Source organism: Octodon degus, unplaced genomic scaffold (genome assembly GCF_000260255.1).
Source record: "Octodon degus isolate 3935 unplaced genomic scaffold, OctDeg1.0 scaffold00041, whole genome shotgun sequence".
NCBI classification, from domain to species: domain Eukaryota; kingdom Metazoa; phylum Chordata; class Mammalia; order Rodentia; family Octodontidae; genus Octodon; species Octodon degus.
In genome coordinates this window covers 8,123,847-8,132,179 of record NW_004524617.1, presented here as the reverse complement: position 1 = coordinate 8,132,179, position 8,333 = coordinate 8,123,847, and the positions used below count along the sequence as shown (strand labels likewise).

Sequence of the window (8,333 nt, the reverse complement as noted above, 5' to 3'; positions counted from 1 at the left end):
TCAAAATAACTTGTCTCTTTACTTTTAACTAATCTGAATCTTCATATGCAAAGTGGCTTCTTATAAACAGCATATTGTTGTCTTCCTTGTTTTTTGTGCAATCAACATTTGTTTTTTAGTTAGTATTTTAGAGCATTGACATTTAATGTGATTGTGGCCATATTTGTCTTAAAGTGTATTTTAATTGTTTTCTATTTGCTGCACTTATGCTTTCTACCCCTACATTTGTCACTTTAGATTCAAATTGAACATAGTATATGATTTGTTTTATCACTTCCATCATTCACTTTTTCAAAAACAAACCTTGAGAGTGGTTTTCTTAATTTTTGTAATATATGTTTTTACAGAATGTAAATCCACCTTCAAATAAGTGTTCTCATTTCATGTGTACAGTAGATTTCTTACAAGAGTGTTTCGATTTTTCCCTCTGATTCTTTTAGGTATTGCCCTTATTAATATCACTTATTAATATACTAAAGCCAATACATTATTACTGCTATTGCTATAAAGAAAAAAGGAGGGCCAGGGAGATGGCTCAGTAGAATAAGCACTTTCTTGGCAAGCACAAGGACCTGAGTTCAATCCCTGGTTCCAAAAAAAAAAAGAAAAAAAAGGGGGGGGAGAAGAAAAAGAAAATTTAAACATTTTCTTTTATTCCTTTCTCTTCTTTCTTTGATAGTCTTCTTTTATGTGTTTCCATGTTTCTATGTCATATTCCCATATTGCACTTGTTCTACATGATTAAGTTGTTTGGTCATTTCTTGCAGAACATTCCTGATGGGCTTTATTTTACTTTTTATTTTTTGTCTGCTTGAGAGAGTCTTTATTTCTCCTTTGTCTTTGAGCAATAGTTATTTGGAATCTAAGATTCTTTCTTGACTTTAATTTTTTTCCTCACACTTTAGATAATTTAAACATTTAACTTGCTTCTTACTTGCATGTTTTCTGACTAGAAATGACTTAGTTTTTATTTTTCTTCTTATGCAAGAAGTGTCTAACCCCCTCTGTCTTTCTTCAAAATTTTATTTTCACCTTTTTCTCTTCAGTTTGAATATAATGTGATTTTGTGTCTGATTAACTTTGGATTTTATTGGTACATATTTATAGTATATAAGAATTATATTCATTGTTGATAGGTGGTGTATGTATATGACATATCTTATTTTTTGACACACCTCATTTTATTCAGAGAGCAGATAATTCTGATCACATGTGATCCAGGAATACTCAAATACTAAATCTAATATTACTACATGTTAGTCATTCAGTGATGCCATGCTTGCCCATGATCCCTCCAATATAAAACCACATCCACACTTTAGTGGCCATGAAACCATTCAGCACAGCTTCCTTTACTGTGAGCTGTTTGAAGCTACCAGTTTGAGCATTACAGACTATTTTTTTCAGGCTCTGAATAGCTGCAGGGATCTCAGCAGGGGTTGGAGGAACCAGCTCAACCTTGGCATAATGGCAAAATGTGGCCAATCAAGGCCTCCAATAAGTCACAGCAGCAGCCACTAGCTCCAGGGCCTTCTCTTCGAGGTTATGGAGGAACTGGGTCATGATTCTAGGGTGGAAGAGCCAGTGCACCTACGGCTGGCTGAATGTCACCCCCAGGAAGGACACACTGAAAGATCCCGTCCCACCTCTAAGGTCAAATTGAGAAGGATTTTTTTTCTGGCTCAGGCAGCCTTAAGTGCAGGTCTGGTAAGGAACATGGAGCTGGGGATCGAACTGCGGTCCCTTACTCCTGACTGGGTTTTCCAGAGCAGGCACTTAAACAACTGAGTTAAACAGCAAGCCCCCTATGACATATCTTAATTCCTTGTGTATCTTCTTCCTCTCCCCTGCTTGTCTCTCCCTCCATTTCTTAGATGAATCAAAATATCAATCAATTGAGAAATAGATAGTTGTATTTGTAATATATCATGAAACTATATTACATAACACATAATAATTCCTTTTAAAAATTTCATTTATCTCCTCTCCAAATTCCATCCCTCTGTCTGTTGGTTCCCTTCCCCTATAACAAAGGTTTAATTTGTATTTTGAGATTCTCTAAGACAAACCATATGATATTTAAACCTGTGTGTCTGATTTATTACCCTTAACACTATGGTTTCAATGTACTTCAATTTTTCTACAAATGACTCAGTGATAATTCTTTAAGACAGTGTGATACCACATTGTGTATAAGTACCACACATTCTTTATCCATTTACCTGTTGATGGCCATATATACTTCTTCCAAGATTTAGCTATTGTGAATTGTGCTGCTGTAAACATAGATATGCATGTATCACTCTAATAAGTCTTTAACTCTTCGGGGGAAGGAAAATACCTAGAAAGAAAGAGCTAGCTTGCATAAAATTTCTAGTTTTACTTTTTTTTTTGAAGAATCTCCATATTGATTTCTGTAGTGATTGCACTAAATTACATTCCCGCCAAGAATTTTTACCCACAGCTTTGTATGTGTTTTTTTCATCATTTAGTTTCTTGAAAAAAGGAATTCTTAGAGGAGTGAAACAGAATCTCAGTGTAATTTTAATTTGTGACTCTCTAATACCCAGTGATGTTTAACATTTTTCATGTATTTATGGACCATCTGCATTCTTCTGAGCAGCATCTGTTCATTAGTTCCTCATATTGATTGATATTTTTAATTTGGGACATCTAATTACTTTGAGTTCTTTTTATATTCGAGATATTTGTCCTTTGTTTGAGGAGTATCTGGAAAAAAATTTCCCCATTCTGTAGATTGTCTCTTCCCTCTGCTGATTGTTTCCTTTGTTGTGAAGAAGCTTTATAACTTGATATTATCCCACATAGTGACTCTGATTATTTATTCTTGTACAAATTAGTTTCTATTCAGAAATTATTAGCATATGCCTGTATCTCCAAGAGTGTTATGTATTTTGTCTTCCAACAGATTAAGTATGTCAGTTTTAATATTTAAATCTTTGGTCCTTTTTATTGTAGTTTAGGACTTGGCAAGAGATAAGTCTGGGTTCAATCTTCTGCATGTGGATAGCCAGGTTTCCTAGTGCCATTAAAGAAGTTATCTATCTTTCAGTGATAGTTTTTGGGCTCCTTGTCAAAAGTTAGATATCTTAGTGTGACTTATGACTGTAGTTGTATCTGACAACTCTTTTATAATAGAAGGGTACTTTTATCACTGTAGCTGTGTGGTATAACTGGAAGTCTGTCTTTGCAATGTTTCCTGGCTTGTTCCTGTTTCCCAGGACTGCTTTAGCTATTTTAAGTTTCTTCTGATTTCATATGAAGTTTAAGATTGTTTTCTCTAGTTCTGTGGTAAATCCTATTGATACTTTTATTGAGAGTGCATTAAATCTGCATAATAATTTTGGCAGTATGGCCATTTTGTCTATATTGGTTCTGTCTATCCAGGAAAAAGGAGTACCTTCCATTTTCTGATGTTGTGTTTGATCTATGTTTTCAGGGTACTGCAGTTTTCTTTTTTTATGTACTCAGTACAGGGTCCACAGGGTCTCATTGTACAGATTTCACTCATAGTGATCCTCCTGTTTTCAGCCTCCCAAGTGCTGGGATTACAGGTGAGTGCCACCATGTCCAGTCTCAATCGCAGCACCAGCATGCCCCGGGGACAGGGCCAGCACTACAGGCCAGGGATCGAACCCCCAGCCCTGAATCTGCCTAAGCAGGTGCTTTATTCCCCTGAGCTATCTGGCCGGCCCATGCCTGTAGTTTTCATTTTAGAGCTTTTTCACTTCCTTATGTTAAATTCTAACTACATGTTGTGGTTTGGGAATTTTTGCAAGGGAAACAATGTAATACAGGACACATTTTATAATATCTTATAAAGAATTACCAAAAGAATTATATACAACAAATCAGAAAGCCTGTCCAAACACTAAACAATAATCCAACTGGAGGCCTAGAGCCCACAACAAAACCTAATTCAGGCCCACTTCATGGATTGGTGCTGAAAAGTCCCAAAGGTCAGTGGTTAAAGCTTGGAAATCTATGCTAGTGAGATGAAGGATCCGTGCTAGCAAGCTGAGGGATCTGAACTGGAGCTAAGAAGCAATGCTCAAGGTAAGCACCAGAGCTCCCCCAAAAGTACCACAGCTATCCTCAGCAACAGCAAGGTCCTGAGCTCCTCCAGCAATGAGGAAAGCCCAGTTCCCATCATGAAAGCCAATGCGACAAGCTTCTCCATGAGGCTGAGCAGTGCACCAACTTCCCCTCTGGCTCCAGGAAACAATGGTCAAGATGACAATCAGAGCTTCTCCAAAGTTCACCGGGAAAGCCGGCATGACAAGATCCTCCAGCAGAACAGCCCAAGAGAACTAGCAGCATCCAACAGCTCCAACAACTTCTCTAAACAACATCCCTAACAGCGTTTCCGCAGCTTTTCCTGTTCTGCCTTTATGCTGCTGTCAAAAACTCTCAGATGGGCCTCCTGCACCCAGCACCATGCTAGTTGAATTTAGCTGGGAGTAATAAGTTGACCATCAGTTAGAAATCCACTATGTTGGGGCCAGGGAGATGGCTCAGTGGAATAAGCGCTTGCCTGGCAAGCACAAGAGCCTGAATTCAAACCCTGGTTCAAAAAAAAAAAAAAAAAAAGATAACAGCATCTTTAAGAAAACCTGTAATGTCACATCTGGAGAAATTAAAAAAAAAAAAAAAGAAATACACTACATTATATAATTTTTATTTGTGCTATTGCGGAAGGCATTGTTTTCCTAAGTTTTTTCTAAGTGAGCTTATTTTTGGTTTACTTGAATGTTATTGATTCTTATGTGTTGAGTTTGTATCCTGCTAAGCTACTAATTTGATTATTAATCCTAGTAATCTTTTGGTGGAATTTTTGAGTCTTTTACATAGAGGATCAGATAATACTAATTTAAATCTCTATCTATCTATCTATCTATCTATCTATCTATCTATCTATCTTCTTATCTACCATCTTTCATTTATTTCTGTTGCTTGATTCCTTTGGTTAACCTTTCAGAGTCTATACTGAACAGGAATAGTGATAGTGGATAACCCCTGTTCTATCCTTGATTTTAGTTAGCAAGATTTCAGTTTCTCTGTATTTAATGTGACGTTAGCCATTAGTTTATCACAAATAACTTTAATCAAATCTCAAAGTTCTTTTATACCTGTTTTCTTTAGTTTTTTAAATAAGAATTATTAGTTTTGTTAATGGCTTTTGTGGTACTCGAGATACAATGTAACGGTTTTCCTTGCTTCTATTTATGCAGTGTATTACATTTATTGATTTGCATATGTTGAACCATTCCTACATCCCTGGAATGAATCGTACATGGTCATGATATATGCTCTTTTCTATGATTTTTTTGTATTCTGTTTGCTAGTACTTTATTGAAGATTTTTTACATCATATTAATTAGATTGACATATAATTCTCTTTTTGCATGATTACTTATCGGGTTTTGGAAATAGGGTAATGCTTACTGACAGGAAAAACTTTGGGATTATTTATCGCTTTCTTTCTTTCTTTTTTTGGTGGGGGAGGGAACGGGGATTGAACTCAGGCCCTTGCACTTGCCAGGGAAGTGCTTATTCCACTGAGCCTTCTCTGTGCCCCGCTGATTCTCTTTCAATTTTATTAAAGAAAGGCTCAAGTCAATAACTTCTGACATTGCCTGTCTTACGGAAAACCCACTACTATTATGGACTACTGGACTATATTGGACTATTTTGCTGAATTCACGCACCTACAATTTTTAAATGACAATGGAATACCCTTATCTAACAAAACTAAATAAAAACAGGGGATACAAATGAACGACCATTTTGTATCTGTATACTCAGAATAGTTAGGATGGATATACAGCTACATTCTCTTAATTCAGTGAATAGAGAGATTTGTTCTACTAGTGTTTGTGGACAGGTTATCATGTCTGCATTCTGTACAATGAATAACCACTAAGACAACAATATGCAATGTGTTAATTATTGAAACTGTGCTAGTAATCGGTTTTGAAACTGTCTCATTGCTATTTGTTTCTCAATAAAATTATTAAAAAATAAAAAGATTTTCAGAAATATTGTAATTCGACCTTCTCTAATGAAGCTGCAGTGGGAACCCCAGGAAGTTAGAGATGCCAGGACTGTGGAACATCTGTTGAGGGAAGTCACAGGCCATGAGCAGACACAGTTCAAGTGAGAAGCCATGGGTGCTTCAGCAAACCAGGCCATTTAGGGCAGAGACTGCCTAATCTTTTTGCAGCTCACATCTTGCCACCTCATGCCCTGGATGCTAAACAGACAGATACAGGATTTCATGTTTTCCCTGCTGAGTTGCAGTCTTGCTTTGGTCCCTTCTAGCCTTTCTATGCCCTCATTCCATTTGTAAAGAGTTTGGTAATCAGTCCATCAGGACGTGGGCTTTTCTTTATTGTTAGTATTTTATAACTTCTTTAGTCTTATCTCCTGATGATTAGATTACTCAGGATTTTTATATCTATTGATTTCAGCTTTGGTCATTTATATGTATCTAGGAATCTATTTCTTCTGAATTCTCCATTTTACTAGAGTAGAATTTCTCAAAAAGGTTATTAAGATTCTTTATGTCAGCAGGATCCTTTCTGGTTTCACTCTTTTTCCTTTCTAATTGCATTGATTTTGGTCCTTTTCTCTTTTCTTTTGGTAAGACTAGATAAGGATTTGTCAATTTCATTTATTTTTTTCATTTATTCTTTCAAAGAACCAACTCTTTGATATATTGATTTTTTTCTCTTTTTTTAGTCTCAATATCATTAATTTCTGTTTTGATCTTTACCACTCCTTTCCTGTGTTAGCTTTGCATTTGGATTGTTTTAGTTTTGTTTAGAACTTAATGTGCACCATTAGCTTATTTATTTGAGATCTCTGTTTTTCAGATGAGAGTATTCATAACTGTAAATTTTTGTGTCTCCTAGTCTCCAGTATGTTGTGCTGGCATTATCATGTAATTTGAAGAACTAATTTTTTCCTTGACTTTTTCTGTGAACCACTGATTGTTTGAGAGGAATTGTTTAATTTCTATCTTTTTGCCTAGCTTCTGTGGTTCTTGTCTGCCATTGATTTATAGTTTGATTGTACTATAATCTGATAATAGGATAATTTTGATGCTTTTGCATTTCCATGGTCATGTTTTATGGGCTAGCATGTGGCCTATCTTGGAGAAAGTCGTATGTGCTGCTGAGAAGAATATATATTCTGTTGTTAGGCAGAGCATTCTGTAGATGTCTATTAAGTCTCATTTTTTTTGAAGATGTAGTTTATCTCTGATATTTATTTGTTGATTTTTTTGTCAAGTTATCTGTCTGCTTCTGATTGTGAAGTATTGAGGCTCCTCATTACAATTTTGTTGGTATTTATGGAGTATTTTATGTTCACTGATGTTTATTTTATGAGCTAAGATACACTAGTGCTTGGTGCCTATATGTTTATAAATGTTTTCTCTTTTTGTTTAATTGTTCCCTTAACTAGTATGTACTGAATTTCATCACTTATGATCCGTTCTGGCTTGAAATCTACTTTGTCTGAAATTAAGATAGTAAATCCTATTTTTCCCCCCAGGTTCCCATTTCATGGAATAATATTTTGGATCCTCTGAGTTTTAAACCTTCACTTTTCTTTTGAAATAAATGTGCTTTTATATAATGCATATCATTGGTTTTTCTTTCTTAATCCATTCTATCAAACTGTAATTTTTGATTGGTAGATGGAGATCATTCTTATTGAGAGTCATTACTGAAATATACTGTCTTATTCTTGTCATTACATTATTTTTCTCTTACTGATTCCTTTCTTCTCCTTTTTGCTTAACTTCTTATCCAGACTGAGTGTTCTTTTAGATGTTTTGTCATTGATGGCTTCATTTTTCTCTTTCAAAGGTATCCTTGAGAATTTTTTTGTATTTCTGCTTTGCTGGTCATGAATTTATTTAAGTGGACTTTATCATGGAAATACTTTATTTCTCAATCTATTTTGAATAAAAGTTTTGCAAGGTATAGAAACCTGAATTATAATGAATAGAGAGATTTGTTCTAATGGTGTTTGTAAATAGGATATCAGGTCCGCATCTTGTACAGCAATTAACCACTGGGAAGAATGTATGCAATGTGTTAATTATTGAAACTGTTCTACCAATTTGGTTTGAAACTGTCTCATTGCTATTTGTTTGTCAATAAAATTATGGGGAAAATACATAAAAAATAAAAGGAAAAAAATATAATATGAAAAAATAATAGAAACCTGAATTGGAAATTTCTATGTTGCAGAGCTTTTAATACTTCACTTCAAACTCTTGTGGCCTTTATGGGTTTTTTTTT

General features: G+C 35.1%; 1 pseudogene; it reads right to left on the bottom strand.

Annotated features, from left to right (window-relative positions):
- Nucleotides 1-1,260: 1,260 nt before the first annotated feature.
- On the bottom strand, nucleotides 1,261-1,563 carry LOC101592288 (annotated as a pseudogene).
- Nucleotides 1,564-8,333: the final 6,770 nt, after the last annotated feature.